Raw genomic sequence first — 14,007 nt, forward strand, 5'->3', positions numbered from 1 at the left:
CAATTTCATTGTCAGCTGAGAATTTCATGTTTTTAATCCAAAATAGCATCCAAGTGATTTGCCACTGTAAAAGCTCCACATGCTTTATTTCCATAGTTAGAGTTAAATTAATCCCAAATGAGGGCAGAAACTGCAACCTCCAAGCACGTTATAGTCAATGCTGAGCGCATATTATATGGGCTTATTTCGCTCTTCAATGCCACAGGCCACTGATTCAGTGCGATCTGTGGGCATCCATTATCCAGTAGGAGGTGCTCAGCATCTGGAAAGATTGAGCCCTTCATCATTAAAAAGAAGAATATGTGTAACTCCAAAGAGCAGCCATTTTCTATGCCTGGGATCTTTGAGCTTCTGTGTACTAAAGATATGTGTGTGCCCCAATGTACATTTGGGGCTGCTTCTGCCTGAGACGTGTATATAAAGTTCCAGTGTCTTACGGCAGGAAGAACATGTTTGACCTGAGATCAGAATCCTCCGCCCGCCCCCGAAAGTGTCTAAACGCTAAATGTTCTTTCTGTCAGTTTCACATCCACGATGCGCTCCCCAAGCATTATATGTACATTTTTGAGATTGGTATAAGGTTTAGTTTTGGAATTAATGTGCGCTTACAAATAAACCTAAAAGTGTGGACAGCTGGGCATTAAAAAACACCACTGAAAATTTGGGCCAAAATGTTCTCACTGGTGGGGAATAGTGTGGTATGGAATAAGGACCACGTGTATCTCAGTGTCCTGAGAGATTCTGTCCCTGCCCAGTTCTCTCACCAAAAAAGAATGATTTCCAAACAAGCTGAATGAATCAAAGAATCTAACTCCAATCATTTGTTACATTACAGCTGGGTTAGAAACAGCCACCAGCACTTCCTTCTGCTTCGCCATGTGTTTGCTGGGGCACTGAACAGGTTTTTGTATTGAACTGTATCACTGTGAGAGGACGGCTGTAGTCTTGTCCACAATAGTATTCTCCTTCATCTTCCACCTGCACCCCAGTAATGGTGAATGTGAAGTCAGTGCCGCTGTAACTACCACTGAATCGATCGGGGACCCCAGTTTGCCGGCTGGTTACATCATCAATGAGGAACTTGGGATTTTGTCCCGATTTAAACAGATATAAGCTCATATCATTACTCATGAAGCTGGACGCCTTGCACTGAATGGTGACCGTCTCTCCTGGAACTACCGTCACAGAAGCAGGTGTCTGAGTGATAACAATCTGCCCACTGGATTCTACATAAGTGTGTGAGAGAAAAAGCCTTTTAGTGAATCTGACTTTGAAATAACAGCCTTAAAGTTCAGATAATAAGATGTCTGTGCTGCCTACCTTTAAACACCGAAAAGAGGAGCCAAATCAAATGCATTTGTAAAATCATCTTGCTTCTTTATTTGTGGCACTGCCCAATATTATTAAACTGCAGCAGAGGTTTATAACTACACAGAAGAACGATAGCTCTTTTTAACTGTCATGTATGGAAAGATATGTAAATATGAGGGGAGGCAGAATTATGTTTGAGGCTTCCTGTCTAATTCATGGCTGTTTTAGCCAGAGGAAACAGATGCATGTCACTGTCAGCATCACCAAGGATGAGTAACTTTAACAGGAGGCATGTGTGCATGGTCCGGTGTAAATGGGAATAATTTAGTAGATTTGGTGACTGAATGTTTAATATTCAAATACCATGAGAAGTCCCCATATCCGATAGGAGGATTTTCGATATACCCCAATGATTCAGTCATAAATCTTGGCTTTGATACTTTAAAGGAGACAAATAAAACATCCAAGTTCTGATAATTTAATTTTCCAAATAAAATCAGTTAATAGGAACAGAATGTACATTGTGTCCTCAAGACAAAAACTGGCGTCTTCTCGCACACAAGACATTTTTCCTGGTCATCAAGGAGAATGGGATCCCCCCATTTCCCAGCAGGGATGTTAACAGAAAGACTTAAATTGAGCTTAATGGGCTTAATGTTTATCTTCAAATGCAGTGCAACATTTCTGAAGGGGCTCAGATACCATTGGGAATGGTGCCATAGAGGATCCTAGACAGCCAGATTGTTTTTACAGAACAAACAGGACGAGATGGGCCATCCTTGAACAGTTTACAATCTACTGCACAAAGGATGGGCATGGAAAATAGTTGCTCTGCTTAGAAAGGGTCCAGTCCACAACTGGGACTTAGGCAAATATCCCAAGGATTTCAACATGTTTTTCCTAACTCAAGACAGCAGAGCATGTATTAATCAAACAGTGTGCTTTTGAATCAGCACAATATGAATGACCATATTTGCTGATATATGTCCTTAGCCATCTTCTGATCCTCCTTCTATAGCGTGAGTACAGAGATCATTAACTCTTTTAAGTTGACCATTAGCTCAGCTTTAGACCATATTTCCGTATATGAAATTCCCTGGCTTATGGATGCCTGATCCAGTTCTAACTGGCTTGTACTGTGCGCTCATTAGATCCAGTTTCATTGCTCAGTAAGGACCAGCTCCTGTGGAACCCAATCTCTGTTGACATCAGTGATAAAGGAATAGGCCCTAAAAAAAGAAAATATTCTTAAAAACTCAGTGCTTCATGTGCTCATAGCAGTGATGTAGGTGTTCATTGTGATGTAGATACTCATAGCAGTGATGTAGATGTTCATTGTGAAGCTTCTGAATGTTTGAAACTAAATTTGTGTTTCAAGTGCCCTGTCATCAAATCACTCTTCAATAGCACAGGTCACTACGGTCAGTATTTGTTGCTCAGCACCTGGAAAGATTGTTCCTTAGTCAGTAGAGTGAGGAATGTTTCTAGCTGATAGGAACAACTGTGTTCTCCATGTGGGATCTTGAAGCCCAAGTGCATTGAATGTGTGTATCTAACCTAATGCGCTTTTGGAAGAGGGAAGGATCCTGGCACCGCTACACTTCTGGGCAGACAATGCTTTGGCCTCAGATGCATGTGGAGTTCCAGTCTATGACTGAGACATGCAAAGCATGAGCGGATCTGAGATCAGAATCACACGCCAGCTGTTTCTGCTCTACCTTTATTGTGCTTCACTCATACACATGCGTCACTGGGAACCCCAAAGTTTATTGTGAAGTCTCACAAACATTAGTCTTGTATTGAATGTTAAGATAAACTTCACCCTTGGAGCCTGGCTCTTCTCTGCTTTGCCCCTGTGCAGTCATTTGCACCTGTTCAAAGTGAGTGGTGATGGGTAGAAATCGCTACTGAATGTGCAGAGCAGTGTTTGGTGCACACATTGCAATGATGTAAACAAGGACACAGGATGAAAAGTTGGGGAGAATTAGGCCCCAGGGGACAGACTATGAGTTGCGCATAATTTCTGTTGGGTACAGCAGAGTTGGGGCTGCCAGGAAAGAGGTAACTACTCCATGCCGCATGGCCCCAGCACAGGTTAGAGCAGGCTGGGAGCTGCTTTAATTCATGCCAGCTCTCTATGCTGATTGGCCTGTCTGTGTCTGGCACGTACCAATAGCTGATCTGTAACAGCAGAGACAGGAGCCACATTCCCTTCTCTCATGTAATGCTTTGTTCTCTTCCCTTCTCAGGTGAGTTTGTTTGTCTAAAAACGTAGGTATGCAGTGTTGTTCAAGCCATGTCGGTCCCAACCCAGGATATTAGAGAGACAAACTTGTCACTCTCACCCACAGAAGTTGGTCCAGTAAAAGATATCACCTCACCCACCTTATCTCTCTCACATAGCAGGGACATTTTCATTTACAAGCACAGAAGTGAAATCCAGCAGTGAATTAATTCATCTTTTCCCCCAGCACACCGTCCCATACCACCCAGAGATATTTACCAGCCCCCACCTCCCAAAGTCTGTGATGAACTTAGGCAAATGAATTTAAAAATGAAACCCACTCTGATTGTTAGATTTTCAGTGTTTTGGTGTTTTGCTCTTGTCGTCATGTGCTCAGTGAGTGCTGAGAAGGGATCTGGTGGAAACATTGCTATGGTGGCAACATTGCTATGGTGAAATCAGGTGTCACAGAACACACACCCCGAAATCAAAGTTAAGGTTGGGATTGTCAAAAGTGCCCACATGGGCCTAACTCTGCTCTCATTGAAGTCAGTGGGAAAACTCCCATTGAGGTCAAACAGAGCAGTTAGGCCAGGACAGAGTGCTTTGGTATATCCGACTCTCAATGTTTAATGCTGTAACATAATACAAATCAATGGATCAATTTAACCGTCGCTCTTTGTGTTTCATGATGCATATCACCATTGATCTGATTTGGCTATATGATGCCTGTAATGTGTCTACTACCTATTGGTGGTTAGCTATGTACACATTGTACTGCTGGGAGAATTAATGTTCCCCTGGTGCCTTCTAGTGGTGATAACTAGGTTCGGCTTAATTATCACAGATTTTTAAAGAACTCATATTTATAGGACATCCACCACTCAAAATGAGCATTGGAAGAGATGGATGAGAATGGAAGAATTGAAATTGGGCCAGATTACAGGAAAATTAAAACAACATCATATTAAAACAACACAATAGCAGATTTAAAGGTAGCCATCCTGCAGCAAAAAAACTTCAGGACCAGACTTCAAAGAGAAACTGCTGAGCTTCAGTTCATCTGCAAATTTGACACCATCAGCTCAGGATTAAACAAAGACTGTGAATGGCTTGCCAACTACAAAAGCAGTTTCTCCTCCCTTGGTGCTCACACCTCAACTGCTAGAAGAGAGCCTCATCCTCCCTGATTGAACTAACCTAGTTATCTCTAGCCTGACTCACTCTTGCTTGCATATTTATACCTGCCTCTGGAAATTTCCACTACATGCATCCGACGAAGTGGGTATTCACCCACGAAAGCTCATGCTCCGATACGTCTGTTAGTCTATAAGGTGCCACAGGACTCTTTGCTGCTTTTACAGATCCAGACTAACACGGCTACCCCTCTGATACTTAACATCATCTTAGAATCTCTCCGTGGCCATTTGTTCTTTTTTCCAAAAATGAATTTTTTATTGTTGTTTATTTGTTTAATTATTTGGGGTTTTGTTTTGTTTTTGTTTTTATTATTTTGAATCCGGCCCCTAACTCCTCTGGTCCCAATGCACAGAATCAGTCACTGCTCTGAGAGTAGCAATGCTGAGCATAACTTTTAAAGGTGCCAGCTGAGATGTGTAGGGGTGTTGTGGTCCGGTGACAGTAGTAGAGTAATGATCACCATGTAAAATCAATAGAATGTGTCTAAAGGTTCTGGAGAGAGGGTCCGAGTCAGAAGTGGGAATGACAGAGATATGAGAGAAGGAAAATGAGGAGAGAAAGGAGAGGTCTCTCAGGCAGCAGACATAGTCTGAGTCACCTGTGCGCTGTCCTGGGAGTAGGGGGAAATTCCCTTTTGTGGGCTCAGTGCTGTCTGCAGTGAGGAGTCAATGAGGAAACTGATCTTGGTAGCGGAAAGAGACCTTGAAAACAGGCAAAGACAAAACTAGTTTGAGACTGGACATGATGGGAAGAGAAAGAACAAGGTAGAAAAATGTTACACCAGGAAGGATACATTACACTGCTAATTTAAAGTTCACAACCAGCCACAGATTGGAAGAGAATCATTTGCAACGTGCAGTTGCTATGATGGTTCACAGTATGCTTATACAACATTGAAAGTTTGATCAACATTGATTATTTATGTTGGAAATCATGTTGAAAAATAGGTTTCTGTCTTCCCCAATCTTCTAGCAAGGGCTCCATGTAATGCTGCTGCAATGAATCAAAAAACACCGTCCTTCATAATAACATTACGATTTTTAAAGGGCAACATTTCAGAGGGTTAAAATTGGGATCCAGGGTAGAAGCAAGTGAGTAAATGCTTGTACTCTGCTTTGAAGCTGTAAAGTGCTGTATAAGGACTAAAATAATTGTTAGACTCCAGGTGCACTAAGGGAACACTGCGGTCAGGTAGATGGCATGTGCCTGTGTATCTGTGTTACTGCACTGAGGGTTATGTTTGTCTTCAGTTCAGTTATTAGAAAAGATCATTTTAGCAGACACCTCCTTCTAAGATGAATGGTCATTTCCCTGGGAAGTTCATTCTGAAGTAAAGGTTTTAAATCAGTGATTAGGGAACATCAATGAATTTGCATTTTTGCCAAGAAAACCACAAACATTTCAGTCAAACATTTTTGTCCAGCTTAGTGTCCGTGTAGGGAAGTTATTGTTTATTTTCTGAAAAATTCACTGGTCATTTTTTTAAAGGGGAAAAAAAAGGCCATCGGGTTCTATTAAAGTGGCTGGGTGATAATGGGGTTGGCTGTTGTACCTCAGTTACTTCCTGTACAGCGCCTGCCCCTGCTAACACAGAAACTGATTTCAGGAAGAATTTTAGAGGAATAAATCCAATAATTGGAAAGTCCAATGGAAGGGTTCCACTGTGAGGATAATTCTCATTAAAAACTTTTCACCTCCATTCGTTTAGATACAACCGCAGATGTTTCCTTCTGCTTCACGCCAAGAAGGCTGCAGCACTAATGAGGTTTTTGCATTGAGTTGTATCACTGTGAGAGGGAAGCTATTGTCCTGCTGACAGTAGTAGTCACCTCCATCATCAGCCTGCACCCCACTAATGGTGAATGTGAAGTCGGTGCCGCTGTATCGACCACTGAATCGATCGGGGACCCCAGTGAAACGGGTGTCTCCATTATATATAAGGAGTTTGGGATTTTGTCCCGATTTAAACAGATGTAATTGCATATCATTACTCATGGAGCTGGAAGCCTTGCACTGAATGGTGACCGTCTCTCCTGGAACTACCGTCACAGAAGCAGGTGTCTGAGTGATAACAATCTGCCCACTGGATTCTAGGAAAAGAGAGAAATAAAAACCCTTTCCCTGAATCTCTTATCAAAACAAGTGGTGAGAAGTTCAATTAATGAAGAGAGCTGTGTTACCTACCTCCAAACACAGAGAACAGCAGCCAGAGCAAATGCATTTGTAAAATCATGTTCCTTCTAGATCAGTTTCTTTGACACTAATTGTTAAAATGCAGCACTGGTTTATAGTCACTGGGAAGAATTTTAGAATTTATTAACTGTCACGTATGGAAAAATATGTAAATCAGAGACTGGGCTAAATTATACCCAGCAGCTTCCTGTGTGCTTCAGGGCTTTATTATCAGGAGGAAACAGATGCATGTCAATCTTTCTCATTAAGCATGAGAAGTGTTAACAGGAGACGTGTGTGCACATTCCCAGTTAATTGGAAATCATCCAGCAGATTAAGTGACTCTAACACTTTAATACTAAAACACACTGTGAAATCCAGAGATGTTTACTGGAATTTTCTAATGTATATACAGTAAGAATAGACTGATGTTTAATCATTAGGGATTTCCTATAATTTGCTTGCTTTAGTTAGGAAAATAAAAATTACAAGTTCTGATGATTTATGTTCCCCAGGAGAATGAAATGATTGTGAAATGAGTAGAACTTGCCCAAGGTCCCACTGCAGGTCGGCAGTAGAGCCAGGAAGAGAATTCAAGACTCCTTAACCCAGAACAGAGCCTTATCCACACCTGTTGTTTGTGTACAAGTTATTTTGCTCATGCAGTTTGACTGAGAGATAAGTGTATCTTTATGATCAGTGGGGGGTGTTCAGATAACATGGTGCTAGGTGCCAGGTGAGAACATGTATGTTGATAGAATTTGATTATTGGTTATTATTTTATAACACTCCCATATATGTTAGGAGCTTTACAGAATAGTTAGAAAGACCTGGGTCTGGACCAGGAGAGCTTGCAGTTTAGCATTGGAAAGATCCACTGATGTTTGTACTTGAGAAAAAGACGTGTTACCTTCATAGAACCCAATCCTGCAGTCCTGACTCAGGCAAAATCCCATGTGTTTTGAAGTGGGGTGTGTTGAAGGCTCAGCACTGGTCTTCGAGGCATAAGGCAGCTGGGCTCTGAGGTCCCACTTCCATGAAAGGGGGAACAGATGGAGCCTGTGCCCAGGAAATGTGTCAGAGAGGGCAAAGAAAGAGACAGTACTAGAGCCTACCTAGACCAAGGGAAGACCCCTGGGAAAAACTTCCCAACTGTCAGGGTAGTTAAACACTGGAACAAATTACCTAGAGAGGTTGTAGAATCTCCCTCATTGGAAGTTTTTAAGAAGAGGTTAGCCAAGCACCTGTCAGGGATGGTCTAGATAATCCTTAGACCTGCCTCAGTGCAGGCGATTGGACTCCATGATCTATGGAGGTCCCTTCCAGTCCTACATTTCTCTGATTCCTGATTGGGTTCCAGCATGTGGGCCCCCAGTCCAGCACTTGGTCAATGTCCAACAGGGGAAGCTCATTCATCAATAAACAAAAAGCAACCTGGGACCAATTTCATAAGGGCTGAGACCAAAGCAGCTCAGATTATTAGGTTCATTGATCAGTATCAGTCACCTTATTGTCAGTCCAGTGTTGGAAGAAGGATGGTCTCATGGATAAGGTTGGGGTTGGGACTCAGGAGATCAGGATTCAAGTCTCAGCTCTGCCACAGACCTCATAGAGTGAGTCATTTGATCTAACTGTCCCTTCTGGATTTAAAAGCTATGAATTTCTCCATGATTTAGTTCCCATCCGTATAACAGGGATTGCAATGCTTCCTTTGTTGGCTGAGTAGATTTGGATTATCAACTATTTGGGGCAAGACTGGCTCTTACTTTACTATCTGCATGTACAGCACCTAGCACAGTGGGGCCTCTAGCTGCTGCCATCATAAAACAAGGTGAGAACCCTTTTGTAATTTTTCAGACTTCAGCATGAACTGTTGAAAGCTGGGCATGGGAGGGAATCTAGTTCCCAAAGGACAGGCAAGGTGTGCCCAGCTCTGCAGCCCATCTGCTGGTGCTGCAATCCCAGCCCCGTGGCTCTCAAAGGGAAAGGGAGAACAGCACAAAACCTCCGCAGGGTTGGTAGCCAATGGAGTCATGTAATGAAGGTTCCCACTTCTGAATCACAATTCTTTCCTAGCCACCACCACCCCCGCCACTCCCTCACCACGCACTGGCCCTGCAGTTGTGGAGTCCCATATGGTGGAATAATGTGGTTCTATGCTTTGGAGGATTTTCTAGGAGCTCCAGGGAATGTCTAAGGAAGTTCAGTGGTGAGATGGTGCAGACAATACTAACGGCACAGGAGGGTTTGTGTGTAAGGAATGTGTTACATGGATGTACATGTGCAGAGGGAATTACTGATTGGGGTGCTTCTGAAAAATTCATTGAAAATTATGTTTCTTAAAAAAGCCCCTGAGGTCCTGCTTATAGGGCACTGAGTGGAATGTGTAACAGAGGGATTGGCTTCTGCATTTCAGCTACTGCCTTGAGAATTCCTGACCCTGCCAGCTGAGTTACTGAAAAATAACTTCACCCGCAAATACTGTAACAGGACTGAATCTAAAACATCTGAGAATCCAGTTAAACAATACAATTTCAAAAGTTACTTTCAAGCCAGATTGATAGGTACACAGCTGCTTCCTTCTGCTTTACACTACATGGTGTGTGCAGTGGCACCGAAGAGGTTTTTGTATTGAACTGTATCACAGTGAGAGGACGGCTGTTATCTTGCCCACAATAGTATTCTCCTGCATCTTCAGCCTGCACACCACTAATGGTGAATGTGAAGTCAGTGCCACTGTAACTACCACTGAATCGATCTGGGACTCCAGTGAAACGAGTGTTTGCATCATGTATGAGGAGCTTGGGATTTTGTCCAGATTTAAACAGAAATAAGCTCATATCATCACTCATTGAGCTGGATGCCTTGCACTGAATGGTGACCGTCTCTCCTGGAACTACCGTCACAGAAGCAGGTGTCTGAGTGATAACAATCTGCCCGCTGGATTCTGGAAAAGGGAGAAATAAGCAGCATTTTAGTGAATCTCTTTTAGAAACTTCTTCATTAGAGTTCAAAAATTAGGGCTGTGTGATCTACCTTCAAACATGGAAAAGAGAAGCCAGGTCAAATATATTTGCAAAATCATGGTCTTTCCTGATTTATTTTCTCTGTTGCTGTTAAAATTCACAAAGGTTTCTAACTAGTGTGATGGCTTTTAGAATGTCTTAAATATCACACATGGAAAGATATGTAAATCTGAGGCTGGACTTAATGATGTTTAACTGGTTTCCTGTGTATGTCATGGCTATATTACCAAGGGGAAACAGAGGTATGTTTCCTCACTAGTATTATGCATAAGAAACCATAATGAAAGATGTGTCCACATGTTCCTAAATTAATTTGATAGGTAACTATCTCTATAATGCTGGAATATATTGATAAAACCACAAAAATTCATGTGGAGATTTCAATGCAATTGAAAGTATGAAGAGTGAGGGCTGTCTGTGTGATAATTGGGGATTTTCTATAATTTTATCTTATTCTATAATTTGATTCTCACATCAGAATCATCAGAATCCTGAAATCACACCATAAATTAAGAAGATTTATACTAAAAGATAGGAATTGTATTAGTGCCAATGATTGCAGAGTCTGACTCCCAAAACAGACAAAAAATAACCTTTTTTCTTGTGGCCTAGGGAATTACAGATACTGTGTAGCCAGAGATATATATTGAGATGGAGGGTGCACAGATACCATGGTCATTGACACCATGAAGGACCTACATATACACAGAGATTGATATTGATTCATTTGACAGCATCCAAAGTGTGCTAAGTGCTTTACGGAATAATTGGAAAGACATTATTATTCTTTATTATTTGTATTGTGGTAGCACCTGGGAGCTGCAGTCAAGGAGCAGGACTCTGTTGTGCTGGGTATTGCACAAAAATGTACAAACACTGCACATAAACATGAGGTGAAATCCTGGATCTATTGAAGTCAATGGCAAAACTCTCATTGACTCCAATGGGGCCAGGATTTTGCCCAGATCTATACCCCATAGACCTTATAACTGAATCTGTGACAGATGCATGCAAGTTTGTGCATGAGAAATAGTTGCTTTACTTTCAGAGGACCTGATCCTGCAGTTCTGACACTGTTTGAATGGGAAATTTGCCTGAGTCAAGACAGGCGGTCTTGTAATAATCAGTTGTCAAGTTAGCAAGATGAGAAGGTGCATATTTGCACAAGCATTACTAGAGCCATCTCACCCTTATTGTGCTTGTCATCACAAAGACCGTGATTTGGCTGATTTTGGATTCACATTCTCTTAGCTCTTCACTGTGCTTCTCTTATACGAAACCCAGTCTATGGGAGCCTGATCCCCTTTCTAAACTGGTTTACGGTCTGCACCCATTGGATCAAATTCCATTGCTCAGTGAAGACCTGTGCCTTTTCCTAACAATGCCAATGGTAAAACTCCCATACAAGCGCAGGACATAAATAACCAACACTAGTTGAAAAGAGGCAGTCCTGTGTGTTGCTCTGCTATAACAGTACACGGTAACTTGAAGGTGTTCCACATTTGAACATAAGTCCTGTTTCCTCTTTGTATGTCTTCAAATCAGGCCTAAAAATCACAGGGTCACTTTTTGAGGATGCGCCTCTGGCAGTGGAGCTCAGCAGCTGGCAAGGTCACTCTTAGTTAATAAAGTGAGGACTATTTCTAACTCACGGGAGAATCTCTGTCCTCTATGGGAGAGCTTGAGCAGATGTGTCCTGTATGGGGGTTCTCCAAACCCATGTGCATTAGACATGTGTTCTCCGCTCTGATGTGATATTTGGAGGCGAGAGGGGCCTCAGCCCAGTTCAGTGTTTGGGTGGAGGCTGGTCCTGATGAATATGGAGTTCCATGTCTTGGTGCCAAACATGTGCGGACTGAGATCGGAATCAAAACACAACTTCTAGCTCTAAGACACCATCCTGCCTCCGCTCTGGGCAGTGAACCTGGTGCAGTTCTGCTGCTCCAGGGGGCAAGTGAAAGGGAGTCTGGGCAGGTGCGTGAAGGGAAGGGTCCAGGGGATCCACTGCCATGCAGAGCCTCCAGAGTCTACCCTCATTTGCCAACACAGCCCCTGTGGAAAGGCTCCACAGCCAATCCCCACACTCAGGGGATTGTTTTTTCCCATGATTTTTTCCCGCCCTTGGCCTGGCTACTTAGGCTGGGTGTTGTGCTCTGGATAGGGGCTCAAGAGATTTTTGTTTAAAACAGTCAGCTGCCTGGTGTCACTGGAACTATAGGGGTGGCGGTGGGTGTGAATGGGCACTGAATACGCAGGGGGCCTGGATAGCACTGTGAAGCTAAAAATAAAATGTTTCACTCCTGATTGAATTAGATTTTAAAAGGCTCCTCCCCTTCTCCACCCTGCCAGCCCCACCCTGCACACCTTTGGTAACAGTGATTTGTAAAGAACTCTAGTACTTAAATACATAATCAAAAGCCCCAGTTTCTATACAACTTAAACAGCTGCAGGGAGGTTTTTGTGCTGCTCTGTATCACTGTGTGAGAGGGGAACTGCAATGCTGCTGACAGTAATAATCTCCAGCATCGTCTGCTTCTACCGGGGTGATTGTGAATGTGAAGTCCGTGCTAGACCCACTGCAACTGAACCAGTCTGGGATCCCAGAGGGACGGGTGGAAGTGCTGTAGATAAGGCGCTTAGGAGCTTGCCCTGATTTCTGTTGGCACCACCAATGCTTGAACTGGCTTTGCAGTTGATGGTGACTTTGTCTCCTGGAGATACTGACAGGGAGTCTGGGTCATGACAATCTGCCCACTGGAGACTAGGCATATATATAGAGAGAATGGAAAAATAGAAGTAGAATATAGAAGGAAATTCTGTTAATCTCACTGATACATTCATGCAAAGGATCAGCTACATTTATTTGGAAAAAGGGACAGGAAATAATTTTAGCTAATGAGGCCAGGTTTTTTTTATATTAATAATTCAGCAGCTTTTTCTTTACCCCGAACCCAGAGCAGCAGTAGCCAGATACAGTGAGTCAGAAATATCATGTTGGAGAACCTTTGCAGATAGATTCTGCCGATGTGAGTCTACAGGGGAAGGGGAAGTATTTATATGGGCTCAGGAGAATGGGAGAATGGCAGGTGGTTTGTGAATATGCAAAATAATGAATCAATATAATAACTATGGTCTGTATTTCATAGCACAGATCACTTTTGATTTGATTTGGATGTAGTATTCTAATCACATCCTTTATTCCTATTACTGATCAGCCCACATATGTTAGTCAAATATGACTGTGGGAAAGATCAGTATTCATATACTTCCCTCTAGTGGTAGCTGAGACAATGTTCAGTTTAATAAGTAAACTATCTAGGTCTAAGCAGAATCCCTGGTATGTGAAGAAGTGAGGTTCTTACCCACGAAAGCTTATGCTCCCAATACTTCTGTTAGTCTTAAAGGTGCCACAGGACCCTCTGTTGCTTTTTACAGATTCAGACTAACACGGCTACCCCTCTGATACCTGGTATGTGAGTGGCTCACACACTTTACTGTATTTATCCTCACAACACCCCTGTGAGGTAGGGCAGTGCTATTATTTCCATTTTACAGATGGGGAACTGAGGCCCAGAGGCCCAGCTCCACAAAGGTACTTAGGAGCCTAAATCCCAGTTCAGGTGCTACTGTGAGACAAAACTCCTGCTTGGCTGCTGCCTAACCCTGTAAGTGACTAAATTCACTCCGTGCCTAAATTTTCACTGTAAAAGTTCCCTAAGTTTCTGGGCATGTGCACTGCTGCCTCACTGTAGGGGTCTGGGCACGGATTTCCTGCCTAAAACCCCAGTGCGATCCACAAACCAGGGGGAGATAGGTGCTCCACTTGTCTCCATCCATGGGGCCCGATCCGGTAGGTGTGCTCAGAAGGTCCAATTCAAAATCTGGAGGAGGAGGTGCCCACCTTATATTTAACCCAGCGGTTAGAGCACTGACCTGGGGTGTGGGAAACCCAGGCTCAATTCACCCCTCTGTCTGAAAAGGAGAAAGGATTTGACCAGCAGTTTCCCGCATCTCAGGAGAGTGCTCTAACCACAAAGCTATGGGATATTCATCCTCAGTCTTTCCTGTTGAAGC

This window comes from Terrapene carolina, unplaced genomic scaffold (assembly GCF_002925995.2).
Source record: "Terrapene carolina triunguis isolate 2854851 unplaced genomic scaffold, T_m_triunguis-2.0 Scaffold66, whole genome shotgun sequence".
NCBI lineage: Eukaryota > Metazoa > Chordata > Testudines > Emydidae > Terrapene > Terrapene triunguis.